Source organism: Leuresthes tenuis, unplaced genomic scaffold (genome assembly GCF_036924035.1).
Source record: "Leuresthes tenuis unplaced genomic scaffold, fLeuTen1.0.hap1 SCAF_1, whole genome shotgun sequence".
Classification (NCBI taxonomy): domain Eukaryota; kingdom Metazoa; phylum Chordata; class Actinopteri; order Atheriniformes; family Atherinopsidae; genus Leuresthes; species Leuresthes tenuis.
Window position 1 is genome coordinate 43,179,339 of NW_027325355.1, and position 14,231 is coordinate 43,193,569.

At 46.8% G+C, this 14,231-nt stretch overlaps 33 pseudogenes; all 33 read right to left on the reverse strand.

The window, feature by feature from the left end:
* Positions 1-216: 216 nt before the first annotated feature.
* On the reverse strand, positions 217-335 carry LOC140296504 (5S ribosomal RNA; annotated as a pseudogene).
* A 269-nt stretch (positions 336-604) lies between these two features.
* Positions 605-723, reverse strand: LOC140300320 (5S ribosomal RNA; annotated as a pseudogene).
* A 656-nt stretch (positions 724-1,379) lies between these two features.
* On the reverse strand, positions 1,380-1,498 carry LOC140279988 (5S ribosomal RNA; annotated as a pseudogene).
* Positions 1,499-1,767: 269 nt separating this feature from the next.
* LOC140300091 (5S ribosomal RNA) lies at positions 1,768-1,886 on the reverse strand (annotated as a pseudogene).
* A 269-nt stretch (positions 1,887-2,155) lies between these two features.
* LOC140290818 (5S ribosomal RNA) lies at positions 2,156-2,274 on the reverse strand (annotated as a pseudogene).
* Positions 2,275-2,543: 269 nt separating this feature from the next.
* LOC140292591 (5S ribosomal RNA) lies at positions 2,544-2,662 on the reverse strand (annotated as a pseudogene).
* Positions 2,663-2,931: 269 nt separating this feature from the next.
* Positions 2,932-3,050, reverse strand: LOC140300498 (5S ribosomal RNA; annotated as a pseudogene).
* A 656-nt stretch (positions 3,051-3,706) lies between these two features.
* On the reverse strand, positions 3,707-3,825 carry LOC140313482 (5S ribosomal RNA; annotated as a pseudogene).
* Positions 3,826-4,094: 269 nt separating this feature from the next.
* Positions 4,095-4,213, reverse strand: LOC140311243 (5S ribosomal RNA; annotated as a pseudogene).
* A 269-nt stretch (positions 4,214-4,482) lies between these two features.
* On the reverse strand, positions 4,483-4,601 carry LOC140296506 (5S ribosomal RNA; annotated as a pseudogene).
* Positions 4,602-4,870: 269 nt separating this feature from the next.
* Positions 4,871-4,989, reverse strand: LOC140290819 (5S ribosomal RNA; annotated as a pseudogene).
* A 269-nt stretch (positions 4,990-5,258) lies between these two features.
* LOC140292592 (5S ribosomal RNA) lies at positions 5,259-5,377 on the reverse strand (annotated as a pseudogene).
* A 269-nt stretch (positions 5,378-5,646) lies between these two features.
* LOC140300499 (5S ribosomal RNA) lies at positions 5,647-5,765 on the reverse strand (annotated as a pseudogene).
* Positions 5,766-6,034: 269 nt separating this feature from the next.
* Positions 6,035-6,153, reverse strand: LOC140285889 (5S ribosomal RNA; annotated as a pseudogene).
* A 269-nt stretch (positions 6,154-6,422) lies between these two features.
* LOC140296507 (5S ribosomal RNA) lies at positions 6,423-6,541 on the reverse strand (annotated as a pseudogene).
* A 269-nt stretch (positions 6,542-6,810) lies between these two features.
* Positions 6,811-6,929, reverse strand: LOC140269834 (5S ribosomal RNA; annotated as a pseudogene).
* A 269-nt stretch (positions 6,930-7,198) lies between these two features.
* Positions 7,199-7,316, reverse strand: LOC140296997 (5S ribosomal RNA; annotated as a pseudogene).
* Positions 7,317-7,585: 269 nt separating this feature from the next.
* On the reverse strand, positions 7,586-7,704 carry LOC140313488 (5S ribosomal RNA; annotated as a pseudogene).
* A 269-nt stretch (positions 7,705-7,973) lies between these two features.
* Positions 7,974-8,092, reverse strand: LOC140311250 (5S ribosomal RNA; annotated as a pseudogene).
* Positions 8,093-8,625: 533 nt separating this feature from the next.
* On the reverse strand, positions 8,626-8,744 carry LOC140300500 (5S ribosomal RNA; annotated as a pseudogene).
* A 269-nt stretch (positions 8,745-9,013) lies between these two features.
* Positions 9,014-9,132, reverse strand: LOC140285900 (5S ribosomal RNA; annotated as a pseudogene).
* Positions 9,133-9,401: 269 nt separating this feature from the next.
* On the reverse strand, positions 9,402-9,520 carry LOC140296508 (5S ribosomal RNA; annotated as a pseudogene).
* Positions 9,521-9,789: 269 nt separating this feature from the next.
* Positions 9,790-9,908, reverse strand: LOC140300376 (5S ribosomal RNA; annotated as a pseudogene).
* A 269-nt stretch (positions 9,909-10,177) lies between these two features.
* LOC140296998 (5S ribosomal RNA) lies at positions 10,178-10,295 on the reverse strand (annotated as a pseudogene).
* Positions 10,296-10,562: 267 nt separating this feature from the next.
* On the reverse strand, positions 10,563-10,681 carry LOC140313493 (5S ribosomal RNA; annotated as a pseudogene).
* Positions 10,682-10,950: 269 nt separating this feature from the next.
* On the reverse strand, positions 10,951-11,069 carry LOC140278498 (5S ribosomal RNA; annotated as a pseudogene).
* Positions 11,070-11,338: 269 nt separating this feature from the next.
* On the reverse strand, positions 11,339-11,457 carry LOC140297146 (5S ribosomal RNA; annotated as a pseudogene).
* Positions 11,458-11,726: 269 nt separating this feature from the next.
* On the reverse strand, positions 11,727-11,845 carry LOC140299555 (5S ribosomal RNA; annotated as a pseudogene).
* Positions 11,846-12,501: 656 nt separating this feature from the next.
* LOC140279993 (5S ribosomal RNA) lies at positions 12,502-12,620 on the reverse strand (annotated as a pseudogene).
* A 269-nt stretch (positions 12,621-12,889) lies between these two features.
* On the reverse strand, positions 12,890-13,008 carry LOC140293977 (5S ribosomal RNA; annotated as a pseudogene).
* Positions 13,009-13,277: 269 nt separating this feature from the next.
* Positions 13,278-13,396, reverse strand: LOC140292595 (5S ribosomal RNA; annotated as a pseudogene).
* Positions 13,397-13,665: 269 nt separating this feature from the next.
* Positions 13,666-13,784, reverse strand: LOC140300501 (5S ribosomal RNA; annotated as a pseudogene).
* A 269-nt stretch (positions 13,785-14,053) lies between these two features.
* LOC140285911 (5S ribosomal RNA) lies at positions 14,054-14,172 on the reverse strand (annotated as a pseudogene).
* Between the last annotated feature and the right edge of the window lie 59 nt (positions 14,173-14,231).

Below are 14,231 nucleotides of genomic sequence, written 5' to 3' on the forward strand. Positions count from 1 at the left end.
TCTATGTAACCAGATAATTGCCGAGAAAAGCTGATAAGTAGTGGGCACATCTTCTTCCCTGACGTGATTATTCTCTCGAGCTGAAACTGAGACTCTCAGATCACTTTGTGTCTGCCAACAAAGCAGCAGAAGCTGAAGATGACCAACTTCCTCATGTGTCACAGGGTGATCAGACGTTGCAACAAAAGACATGCAGGTGGTACAGAGAAGAGAAAAAGCTTACAGCACCTCGTATTCCCAAGAGGTCTTCCATCCAAGTACAAACCAGGCCCAACTGTGCTTGGCTTCCGAGATCAGACTAGGTCGGGCATGTTCAGGGTTGTGTGGCCGTAAGCAACAATGTCTCTGACAAATGTGCATTATATAGGTACTGGAATCATACGGTTCCTCTATGCAACCAGATAATTGCCGAGAAAGACTGATGTGTAGCGGGCATATCATCTTCTCTGATGTGATCATTCTCTGCAACTGAAACTGAGGCTCTCAGATCACTTCGTGTCAGCCAACAAAGCAGCAGCAGCTGAAGATGACCAACTTCCTCATGTGTCACAGGGTGATCAGACGTTGCAACAAAAGACATGCAGGTGGTAGAGAGAAGAGAAAAAGCTTACAGCACCTGGTATTCCGACGTGGTCTCCCATCCAAGTACTAACCAGGCCCAACCCTGCTTTTCTTCCAAGATCAGACGAGGTCAGGTATATTCAGGGTGGTGCGGCCGTAAGCAACAATATCGGTGACAAATGTGCATTATATAGGTACTGGAATCATACACTTCCTCTGTGTAACCAGATAATTGCCGAAAAAGGCTGACTTGTAGTTGGTTCATCTTCCTCCTTGATGTGATTATTCTCTTCAGCTGAAACTGAGACTCTCAGATCACCTCGTGTCTATCAACAAAGCAGCAGCAGCTGAAGATGACCAACTTCTTCACGTGTCACAGGGTGATCAGACGTTGCAACAAAAGTCATGCAGGTGGTAGAGAGAAGAGAAAAAGCTTACAGCACCTGGTATTCCCAAGCTGTCTCCCATCCAAGTACTAACCAGGTACAACCTTCTTGGTGTCCGAGATCAGACGAGGTCGGGCTTATTCAGGGTGGTGTGGCCGTAAGCAACAATGTCTCTGACAAATGTGCATTATATAGGTACTGGAATCATACGGTTCCTCTATGCAACCAGATAATGGCCGAGAAAGGCTGATGTGTAGCGGGCAAATCATCTTCTCTGATGTGATCATTCTCTGCAACTGAAACTGAGACTCTCAGATCACTTTGTGTCAGCCAACAAAGCAGCAGCAGCTGAAGATGACCAACTTCCTCATGTGTCACAGGGTGATCAGACGTTGCAACAAAAGACATGCAGGTTGTAGAGAGAAGAGAAAATGCTTACAGCACCTGGTATTCCCAAGCAGTCTCCCATCCAAGTACTAAGCAGGTTCAACCCTGCTTGGCTTCCAAGATCAGACGAGGTCGGGTATGTTCAGGGTGGTGTGGCCGTAAGCAACAACGGGTCTGACAAAAGTGCATTATATAAGTACAGGAATCATACGGTTCCTCTATGTAACCAGATAATTGCTGAGAAAGGCTGATGTGTAGTCGGCACATCTTCTTCCCTGACGTGATTATTCTCTTCAGTTGAAACTGAGACTCTCAGATCACTTCGTGTCTTCCAACAAAGCAGCAGCAGCTGAAGATGGCCAACTTCCTCATGTGTCACAGGGTGATCAGACGTTGCAACAAAAGACATGCAGGTTGTAGAGAGAAGAGAAAACGCTTACAGCACCTGGTATTCCCAAGCAGTCTCCCATTAAAGTACTAACCAGGCCCAACCCTCCTTGGCTTCCGAGATCAGACGAGGTCGGGTATGTTCAGGGTGGTGTGGCCGTAAGCAACAATGTCTCTGACAAATGTGCATTATATAGGTACTGGAATCATACGGTTCCTCTATGCAACCAGATCATTTCCGAGAAAGGCTGATGTGTAGTGGGCACATCTTCTTCCCTGACGTGATTATTCTCTGCAGCTGAAACTGAGACTCTCAGATCACTTTGTGTCTGCCAACAAAGCAGCAGCAGCTGAAGATGACCAACTTCCTCATGTGTCACAGGGTGATCAGACGTTGCAACAAAAGACATGCAGGTGGTAGAGAGAAGAGAATCAGCTTACAGCACCTGGTATTCCCAGATAGTCCACCATCCAAGTACTAACCAGGCCCAACCCAGCTTTTCTTCCAAGATCAGACGAGGTCAGGCATATTCAGGGTGGTGCGGCCGTAAGCAACAATATCGGTGACAAGTGTTCATTATATAGGTACTGGGATCATACACTTCCTCTGTGTAACCAGATAATTGCCGAAAAAGGCTGACTTGTAGTGGGTTCATCTTCCTCCTTGATGTGATTATTCTCTTCAGCTGAAAATGAGACTCTCAGATCACCTCGTGTCTATCAACAAAGCAGCAGCAGCTGAAGATGACCAACTTCTTCACGTGTCACAGGGTGATCAGACGTTGCAACAAAAGACATGCAGGTGGTAGAGAGAAGAGAAAAAGCTTACAGCACCTGGTGTTCCCAAGCTGTCTCCCATCCAAGTACTAACCAGGTACAACCCTGTTTGGCGTCCGAGATCAGACGAGGTCGGGCTTATTCAGGGTGGTGTGGCCGTAAGCAACAATGTCTCTGACAAATGTGCATTATATAGGTACTGGAATCATACGGTTCCTCTATGTAACCAGATAATTGCCGAGAAAGGCTGACTTGTAGTGGGCAAATCTTCTTCCCTCATGTGATCATTCTCTGCAGCTGAAACTGAGACTCTCAGATCACTTCGTGTCTGCCAACAAAGCAGCAGCAGCTGAAGATGACCACCTTCCTCATGTGTCACAGGGTGATCAGACGTTGCAACAAAAGACATGCAGGTGGTCGAGAGAAGAGAAAAAGCTTACAGCACCTGGTATTCCCAAGAGGTCTTCCATCCAAGTACTAACCACGCCCAACCCTCCTTGGCTTCCGAGATCAGACGAGGTCGGGTATGTTCAGGGTGGTGTGGCCGTAAGCAACAATGTCTCTGACAAATGTGCATTATATAGGTACTGGAATCATACGGTTCCTCTATGCAACCAGATCATTTCGGAGAAAGGCTGATGTGTAGTGGGCACATCTTCTGCCCTGACGTGATTATTCTCTGCAGCTGAAACTGAGACTCTCAGATCACTTTGTGTCTGCCAACACAGCAGCAGCAGCTGAAGATGACCAACTTCCTCATGTGTCACAGGGTGATCAGACGTTGCAACAAAAGACATGCAGGTGGTAGAGAGAAGAGAATCAGCTTACAGCACCTGGTATTCCCAGATATTCTACCATCCAAGTACTAACCAGGTACAACCTTCTTGGTGTCCGAGATCAGACGAGGTCGGGCTTATTCAAGGTGGTGTGGCCGTAAGCAACAATGTCTCTGACAAATGTGCATTATATAGGTATTGGAATCATACGGTTCCTCTATGCAACCAGATAATTGCCGAGAAAGGCTGATGTGTAGCGGGCAAATCATCTTCTCTGATGTGATCATTCTCTGCAACCGAAACTGAGACTCTCAGATCACTTTGTGTCAGCCAACAAAGCAGCAGCAGCTGAAGATGACCAACTTCCTCATGTGTCACAGGGTGATCAGACGTTGCAACAAAAGACATTCAGGTTGTAGAGAGAAGAGAAAACGCTTACAGCACCTGGTATTCCCAAGCAGTCTCCCATCCAAGTACTAAGCAGGTTCAACCCTGCTTGGCTTCCGAGATCAGACGAGGTCGGGTATGTTCAGGGTGGTGTGGCCGTAAGCAACAATGTGTCTGACAAAAGTGCATTATATAAGTACAGGAATCATACGGTTCCTCTATGTAACCAGATAATTGCTGAGAAAGGCTGATGTGTAGTGGGCACATCTTCTTCCCTGACGTGATTATTCTCTTCAGTTGAAACTGAGACTCTCAGATCACTTCGTGTCTTCCAACAAAGCAGCAGCAGCTGAAGATGGCCAACTTCCTCATGTGTCACAGGGTGATCAGACGTTGCAACAAAAGACATGCAGGTTGTAGAGAGAAGAGAAAACGCTTACAGCACCTGGTATTCCCAGACAGTCTACCATCCAAGTACTAACCAGGCCCAAACCTGCTTGGCTTCCGAGATCAGACGTGGTCGGGCATATTCAGGGTGGTGTGGCCGTAAGCAACCATAACTGTGACAAATGTGCATTATATAGGTACTGGAATCATACAGTTCCTCTATGTAACCAGATAATTGCCGAGAAAAGCTGATAAGTAGTGGGCACATCTTCTTCCCTGACGTGATTATTCTCTCGAGCTGAAACTGAGACTCTCAGATCACTTTGTGTCTGCCAACAAAGCAGCAGAAGCTGAAGATGACCAACTTCCTCATGTGTCACAGGGTGATCAGACGTTGCAACAAAAGACATGCAGGTGGTACAGAGAAGAGAAAAAGCTTACAGCACCTCGTATTCCCAAGAGGTCTTCCATCCAAGTACAAACCAGGCCCAACTGTGCTTGGCTTCCGAGATCAGACTAGGTCGGGCATGTTCAGGGTTGTGTGGCCGTAAGCAACAATGTCTCTGACAAATGTGCATTATATAGGTACTGGAATCATACGGTTCCTCTATGCAACCAGATCATTTCCGAGAAAGGCTGATGTGTAGTGGGCACATCTTCTTCCCTGACGTGATTATTCTCTGCAGCTGAAACTGAGACTCTCAGATCACTTTGTGTCTGCCAACAAAGCAGCAGCAGCTGAAGATGACCAACTTCCTCATGTGTCACAGGGTGATCAGACGTTGCAACAAAAGACATGCAGGTGGTAGAGAGAAGAGAATCAGCTTACAGCACCTGGTATTCCCAGATAGTCCACCATCCAAGTACTAACCAGGCCCAACCCAGCTTTTCTTCCAAGATCAGACGAGGTCAGGCATATTCAGGGTGGTGCGGCCGTAAGCAACAATATCGGTGACAAGTGTTCATTATATAGGTACTGGGATCATACACTTCCTCTGTGTAACCAGATAATTGCCGAAAAAGGCTGACTTGTAGTGGGTTCATCTTCCTCCTTGATGTGATTATTCTCTTCAGCTGAAAATGAGACTCTCAGATCACCTCGTGTCTATCAACAAAGCAGCAGCAGCTGAAGATGACCAACTTCTTCACGTGTCACAGGGTGATCAGACGTTGCAACAAAAGACATGCAGGTGGTAGAGAGAAGAGAAAAAGCTTACAGCACCTGGTGTTCCCAAGCTGTCTCCCATCCAAGTACTAACCAGGTACAACCCTGTTTGGCGTCCGAGATCAGACGAGGTCGGGCTTATTCAGGGTGGTGTGGCCGTAAGCAACAATGTCTCTGACAAATGTGCATTATATAGGTACTGGAATCATACGGTTCCTCTATGTAACCAGATAATTGCCGAGAAAGGCTGACTTGTAGTGGGCAAATCTTCTTCCCTCATGTGATCATTCTCTGCAGCTGAAACTGAGACTCTCAGATCACTTCGTGTCTGCCAACAAAGCAGCAGCAGCTGAAGATGACCACCTTCCTCATGTGTCACAGGGTGATCAGACGTTGCAACAAAAGACATGCAGGTGGTCGAGAGAAGAGAAAAAGCTTACAGCACCTGGTATTCCCAAGAGGTCTTCCATCCAAGTACTAACCACGCCCAACCCTCCTTGGCTTCCGAGATCAGACGAGGTCGGGTATGTTCAGGGTGGTGTGGCCGTAAGCAACAATGTCTCTGACAAATGTGCATTATATAGGTACTGGAATCATACGGTTCCTCTATGCAACCAGATCATTTCGGAGAAAGGCTGATGTGTAGTGGGCACATCTTCTGCCCTGACGTGATTATTCTCTGCAGCTGAAACTGAGACTCTCAGATCACTTTGTGTCTGCCAACACAGCAGCAGCAGCTGAAGATGACCAACTTCCTCATGTGTCACAGGGTGATCAGACGTTGCAACAAAAGACATGCAGGTGGTAGAGAGAAGAGAATCAGCTTACAGCACCTGGTATTCCCAGATATTCTACCATCCAAGTACTAACCAGGCCCAAACCTGCTTGGCTTCCGAGATCAGACGTGGTCGGGCATATTCAGGGTGGTGTGGCCGTAAGCAACCATAACTGTGACAAATGTGCATTATATAGGTACTGGAATCATACAGTTCCTCTATGTAACCAGATAATTGCCGAGAAAAGCTGATAAGTAGTGGGCACATCTTCTTCCCTGACGTGATTATTCTCTCGAGCTGAAACTGAGACTCTCAGATCACTTTGTGTCTGCCAACAAAGCAGCAGAAGCTGAAGATGACCAACTTCCTCATGTGTCACAGGGTGATCAGACGTTGCAACAAAAGACATGCAGGTGGTACAGAGAAGAGAAAAAGCTTACAGCACCTCGTATTCCCAAGAGGTCTTCCATCCAAGTACAAACCAGGCCCAACTGTGCTTGGCTTCCGAGATCAGACTAGGTCGGGCATGTTCAGGGTTGTGTGGCCGTAAGCAACAATGTCTCTGACAAATGTGCATTATATAGGTACTGGAATCATACTGTTCCTCTATGCAACCAGATAATTGCCGAGAAAGGCTGATGTGTAGCGGGCATATCATCTTCTCTGATGTGATCATTCTCTGCAACTGAAACTGAGACTCTCAGATCACTTCGTGTCAGCCAACAAAGCAGCAGCAGCTGAAGATGACCAACTTCCTCATGTGTCAGAGGGTGATCAGACGTTGCAACAAAAGACATGCAGGTGGTAGAGAGAAGAGAAAAAGCTTACAGCACCTGGTATTCCGAAGTGGTCTCCCATCCAAGTACTAACCAGGCCCAACCCTGCTTTTCTTCCAAGATCAGACGAGGTCATGTATATTCAGGGTGGTGCGGCCGTAAGCAACAATATCGGTGACAAATGTGCATTATATAGGTACTGGAATCATACACTTCCTCTGTGTAACCAGATAATTGCCGAAAAAGGCTGACTTGTAGTGGGTTCATCTTCCTCCTTGATGTGATTATTCTCTTCAGCTGAAACTGAGACTCTCAGATCACCTCGTGTCTATCAACAAAGCAGCAGCAGCTGAAGATGACCAACTTCTTCACGTGTCACAGGGTGATCAGACGTTGCAACAAAAGACATGCAGGTGGTAGAGAGAAGAGAAAAAGCTTACAGCACCTGGTATTCCCAAGCTGTCTCCCATCCAAGTACTAACCAGGTACAACCTTCTTGGTGTCCGAGATCAGACGAGGTCGGGCTTATTCAAGGTGGTGTGGCCGTAAGCAACAATGTCTCTGACAAATGTGCATTATATAGGTATTGGAATCATACGGTTCCTCTATGCAACCAGATAATTGCCGAGAAAGGCTGATGTGTAGCGGGCAAATCATCTTCTCTGATGTGATCATTCTCTGCAACCGAAACTGAGACTCTCAGATCACTTTGTGTCAGCCAACAAAGCAGCAGCAGCTGAAGATGACCAACTTCCTCATGTGTCACAGGGTGATCAGACGTTGCAACAAAAGACATTCAGGTTGTAGAGAGAAGAGAGAACGCTTACAGCACCTGGTATTCCCAAGCAGTCTCCCATCCAAGTACTAAGCAGGTTCAACCCTGCTTGGCTTCCGAGATCAGACGAGGTCGGGTATGTTCAGGGTGGTGTGGCCGTAAGCAACAATGTGTCTGACAAAAGTGCATTATATAAGTACAGGAATCATACGGTTCCTCTATGTAACCAGATAATTGCTGAGAAAGGCTGATGTGTAGTGGGCACATCTTCTTCCCTGACGTGATTATTCTCTTCAGTTGAAACTGAGACTCTCAGATCACTTCGTGTCTTCCAACAAAGCAGCAGCAGCTGAAGATGGCCAACTTCCTCATGTGTCACAGGGTGATCAGACGTTGCAACAAAAGACATGCAGGTTGTAGAGAGAAGAGAAAACGCTTACAGCACCTGGTATTCCCAGACAGTCTACCATCCAAGTACTAACCAGGCCCAAACCTGCTTGGCTTCCGAGATCAGACGTGGTCGGGCATATTCAGGGTGGTGTGGCCGTAAGCAACCATAACTGTGACAAATGTGCATTATATAGGTACTGGAATCATACAGTTCCTCTATGTAACCAGATAATTGCCGAGAAAAGCTGATAAGTAGTGGGCACATCTTCTTCCCTGACGTGATTATTCTCTCGAGCTGAAACTGAGACTCTCAGATCACTTTGTGTCTGCCAACAAAGCAGCAGCAGCTGAAGATGACCAACTTCCTCATGTGTCACAGGGTGATCAGACGTTGCAACAAAAGACATGCAGGTGGTAGAGAGAAGAGAATCAGCTTACAGCACCTGTGCATTATATAGGTACTGGAATCATACGGTTCCTCTATGTAACCAGATAATTGCCGAGAAAGGCTGACTTGTAGTGGGCAAATCTTCTTCCCTCATGTGATCATTCTCTGCAGCTGAAACTGAGACTCTCAGATCACTTCGTGTCTGCCAACAAAGCAGCAGCAGCTGAAGATGACCACCTTCCTCATGTGTCACAGGGTGATCAGACGTTGCAACAAAAGACATGCAGGTGGTCGAGAGAAGAGAAAAAGCTTACAGCACCTGGTATTCCCAAGAGGTCTTCCATCCAAGTACTAACCACGCCCAACCCTCCTTGGCTTCCGAGATCAGACGAGGTCGGGTATGTTCAGGGTGGTGTGGCCGTAAGCAACAATGTCTCTGACAAATGTGCATTATATAGGTACTGGAATCATACGGTTCCTCTATGCAACCAGATCATTTCGGAGAAAGGCTGATGTGTAGTGGGCACATCTTCTGCCCTGACGTGATTATTCTCTGCAGCTGAAACTGAGACTCTCAGATCACTTTGTGTCTGCCAACACAGCAGCAGCAGCTGAAGATGACCAACTTCCTCATGTGTCACAGGGTGATCAGACGTTGCAACAAAAGACATGCAGGTGGTAGAGAGAAGAGAATCAGCTTACAGCACCTGGTATTCCCAGATATTCTACCATCCAAGTACTAACCAGGCCCAAACCTGCTTGGCTTCCGAGATCAGACGTGGTCGGGCATATTCAGGGTGGTGTGGCCGTAAGCAACCATAACTGTGACAAATGTGCATTATATAGGTACTGGAATCATACAGTTCCTCTATGTAACCAGATAATTGCCGAGAAAAGCTGATAAGTAGTGGGCACATCTTCTTCCCTGACGTGATTATTCTCTCGAGCTGAAACTGAGACTCTCAGATCACTTTGTGTCTGCCAACAAAGCAGCAGAAGCTGAAGATGACCAACTTCCTCATGTGTCACAGGGTGATCAGACGTTGCAACAAAAGACATGCAGGTGGTACAGAGAAGAGAAAAAGCTTACAGCACCTCGTATTCCCAAGAGGTCTTCCATCCAAGTACAAACCAGGCCCAACTGTGCTTGGCTTCCGAGATCAGACTAGGTCGGGCATGTTCAGGGTTGTGTGGCCGTAAGCAACAATGTCTCTGACAAATGTGCATTATATAGGTACTGGAATCATACTGTTCCTCTATGCAACCAGATAATTGCCGAGAAAGGCTGATGTGTAGCGGGCATATCATCTTCTCTGATGTGATCATTCTCTGCAACTGAAACTGAGACTCTCAGATCACTTCGTGTCAGCCAACAAAGCAGCAGCAGCTGAAGATGACCAACTTCCTCATGTGTCACAGGGTGATCAGACGTTGCAACAAAAGACATGCAGGTGGTAGAGAGAAGAGAAAAAGCTTACAGCACCTGGTATTCCGAAGTGGTCTCCCATCCAAGTACTAACCAGGCCCAACCCTGCTTTTCTTCCAAGATCAGACGAGGTCAGGTATATTCAGGGTGGTGCGGCCGTAAGCAACAATATCGGTGACAAATGTGCATTATATAGGTACTGGAATCATACACTTCCTCTGTGTAACCAGATAATTGCCGAAAAAGGCTGACTTGTAGTGGGTTCATCTTCCTCCTTGATGTGATTATTCTCTTCAGCTGAAACTGAGACTCTCAGATCACCTCGTGTCTATCAACAAAGCAGCAGCAGCTGAAGATGACCAACTTCTTCACGTGTCACAGGGTGATCAGACGTTGCAACAAAAGACATGCAGGTGGTAGAGAGAAGAGAAAAAGCTTACAGCACCTGGTATTCCCAAGCTGTCTCCCATCCAAGTACTAACCAGGTACAACCTTCTTGGTGTCCGAGATCAGACGAGGTCGGGCTTATTCAAGGTGGTGTGGCCGTAAGCAACAATGTCTCTGACAAATGTGCATTATATAGGTATTGGAATCATACGGTTCCTCTATGCAACCAGATAATTGCCGAGAAAGGCTGATGTGTAGCGGGCAAATCATCTTCTCTGATGTGATCATTCTCTGCAACCGAAACTGAGACTCTCAGATCACTTTGTCAGCCAACAAAGCAGCAGCAGCTGAAGATGACCAACTTCCTCATGTGTCACAGGGTGATCAGACGTTGCAACAAAAGACATTCAGGTTGTAGAGAGAAGAGAAAACGCTTACAGCACCTGGTATTCCCAAGCAGTCTCCCATCCAAGTACTAAGCAGGTTCAACCCTGCTTGGCTTCCGAGATCAGACGAGGTCGGGTATGTTCAGGGTGGTGTGGCCGTAAGCAACAATGTGTCTGACAAAAGTGCATTATATAAGTACAGGAATCATACGGTTCCTCTATGTAACCAGATAATTGCTGAGAAAGGCTGATGTGTAGTGGGCACATCTTCTTCCCTGACGTGATTATTCTCTTCAGTTGAAACTGAGACTCTCAGATCACTTCGTGTCTTCCAACAAAGCAGCAGCAGCTGAAGATGGCCAACTTCCTCATGTGTCACAGGGTGATCAGACGTTGCAACAAAAGACATGCAGGTTGTAGAGAGAAGAGAAAACGCTTACAGCACCTGGTATTCCCAGACAGTCTACCATCCAAGTACTAACCAGGCCCAAACCTGCTTGGCTTCCGAGATCAGACGTGGTCGGGCATATTCAGGGTGGTGTGGCCGTAAGTAACAATGTCTGTGACAAATGTGCATTATATAAGTACAGGAATCATACGGTTCCTCTATGTAACCAGATAATTGATGAGAAAGGCTGATGTGTAGTGGGCACATCTTCTTCCCTGATGTGATCATTCTCTGCAGCTGAAACTGAGACTCTCAGATCACTTTGTGTCTGCCAACAAAGCAGCAGAAGCTGAAGATGACCAACTTCCTCATGTGTCACAGGGTGATCAGACGTTGCAACAAAAGACATGCAGGTGGTACAGAGAAGAGAAAAAGCTTACAGTACCTCGTATTCCCAAGAGGTCTTCCATCCAAGTACAAACCAGGCCCAACTGTGCTTGGCTTCCGAGATCAGACTAGGTCGGGCATGTTCAGGGTTGTGTGGCCGTAAGCAACAATGTCTCTGACAAATGTGCATTATATAGGTACTGGAATCATACGGTTCCTCTATGCAACCAGATAATTGCCGAGAAAGGCTGATGTGTAGCGGGCATATCATCTTCTCTGATGTGATCATTCTCTGCAACTGAAACTGAGGCTCTCAGATCACTTCGTGTCAGCCAACAAAGCAGCAGCAGCTGAAGATGACCAACTTCCTCATGTGTCACAGGGTGATCAGACGTTGCAACAAAAGACATGCAGGTGGTAGAGAGAAGAGAAAAAGCTTACAGCACCTGGTATTCCGAAGTGGTCTCCCATCCAAGTACTAACCAGGCCCAACCCTGCTTTTCTTCCAAGATCAGATGAGGTCAGGTATATTCAGGGTGGTGCGGCCGTAAGCAACAATATCGGTGACAAATGTGCATTATATAGGTACTGGAATCATACACTTCCTCTGTGTAACCAGATAATTGCCGAAAAAGGCTGACTTGTAGTTGGTTCACCTTCCTCCTTGATGTGATTATTCTCTTCAGCTGAAACTGAGACTCTCAGATCACCTCGTGTCTATCAACAAAGCAGCAGCAGCTGAAGATGACCAACTTCTTCACGTGTCACAGGGTGATCAGACGTTGCAACAAAAGTCATGCAGGTGGTAGAGAGAAGAGAAAAAGCTTACAGCACCTGGTATTCCCAAGCTGTCTCCCATCCAAGTACTAACCAGGTACAACCTTCTTGGTGTCCGAGATCAGACGAGGTCGGGCTTATTCAGGGTGGTGTGGCCGTAAGCAACAATGTCTCTGACAAATGTGCATTATATAGGTACTGGAATCATACGGTTCCTCTATGCAACCAGATAATGGCCGAGAAAGGCTGATGTGTAGCGGGCAAATCTTCTTCTCTGATGTGATCATTCTCTGCAACTGAAACTGAGACTCTCAGATCACTTTGTGTCAGCCAACAAAGCAGCAGCAGCTGAAGATGACCAACTTCCTCATGTGTCACAGGGTGATCAGACGTTGCAACAAAAGACATGCAGGTTGTAGAGAGAAGAGAAAATGCTTACAGCACCTGGTATTCCCAAGCAGTCTCCCATCCAAGTACTAAGCAGGTTCAACCCTGCTTGGCTTCCAAGATCAGACGAGGTCGGGTATGTTCAGGGTGGTGTGGCCGTAAGCAACAATGGGTCTGACAAAAGTGCATTATATAAGTACAGGAATCATACGGTTCCTCTATGTAACCAGATAATTGCTGAGAAAGGCTGATGTGTAGTCGGCACATCTTCTTCCCTGACGTGATTATTCTCTTCAGTTGAAACTGAGACTCTCAGATCACTTCGTGTCTTCCAACAAAGCAGCAGCAGCTGAAGATGGCCAACTTCCTCATGTGTCACAGGGTGATCAGACGTTGCAACAAAAGACATGCAGGTTGTAGAGAGAAGAGAAAACGCTTAAAGCACCTGGTATTCCCAAGCAGTCTCCCATTAAAGTACTAACCAGGCCCAACCCTCCTTGGCTTCCGAGATCAGACGAGGTCAGGCATATTCAGGGTGGTGCGGCCGTAAGCAACAATATCGGTGACAAGTGTTCATTATATAGGTACTGGGATCATACACTTCCTCTGTGTAACCAGATAATTGCCGAAAAAGGCTGACTTGTAGTGGGTTCATCTTCCTCCTTGATGTGATTATTCTCTTCAGCTGAAAATGAGACTCTCAGATCACCTCGTGTCTATCAACAAAGCAGCAGCAGCTGAAGATGACCAACTTCTTCACGTGTCACAGGGTGATCAGACGTTGCAACAAAAGACATGCAGGTGGTAGAGAGAAGAGAAAAAGCTTACAGCACCTGGTGTTCCCAAGCTGTCTCCCATCCAAGTACTAACCAGGTACAACCCTGTTTGGCGTCCGAGATCAGACGAGGTCGGGCTTATTCAGGGTGGTGTGGCCGTAAGCAACAATGTCTCTGACAAATGTGCATTATATAGGTACTGGAATCATACGGTTCCTCTATGTAACCAGATAATTGCCGAGAAAGGCTGACTTGTAGTGGGCAAATCTTCTTCCCTCATGTGATCATTCTCTGCAGCTGAAACTGAGACTCTCAGATCACTTCGTGTCTGCCAACAAAGCAGCAGCAGCTGAAGATGACCACCTTCCTCATGTGTCACAGGGTGATCAGACGTTGCAACAAAAGACATGCAGGTGGTCGAGAGAAGAGAAAAAGCTTACAGCACCTGGTATTCCCAAGAGGTCTTCCATCCAAGTACTAACCACGCCCAACCCTCCTTGGCTTCCGAGATCAGACGAGGTCGGGTATGTTCAGGGTGGTGTGGCCGTAAGCAACAATGTCTCTGACAAATGTGCATTATATAGGTACTGGAATCATACGGTTCCTCTATGCAACCAGATCATTTCGGAGAAAGGCTGATGTGTAGTGGGCACATCTTCTGCCCTGACGTGATTATTCTCTGCAGCTGAAACTGAGACTCTCAGATCACTTTGTGTCTGCCAACACAGCAGCAGCAGCTGAAGATGACCAACTTCCTCATGTGTCACAGGGTGATCAGACGTTGCAACAAAAGACATGCAGGTGGTAGAGAGAAGAGAATCAGCTTACAGCACCTGGTATTCCCAGATATTCTACCATCCAAGTACTAACCAGGCCCAAACCTGCTTGGCTTCCGAGATCAGACGTGGTCGGGCATATTCAGGGTGGTGTGGCCGTAAGCAACCATAACTGTGACAAATGTGCATTATATAGGTACTGGAATCATACAGTTCCTCTATG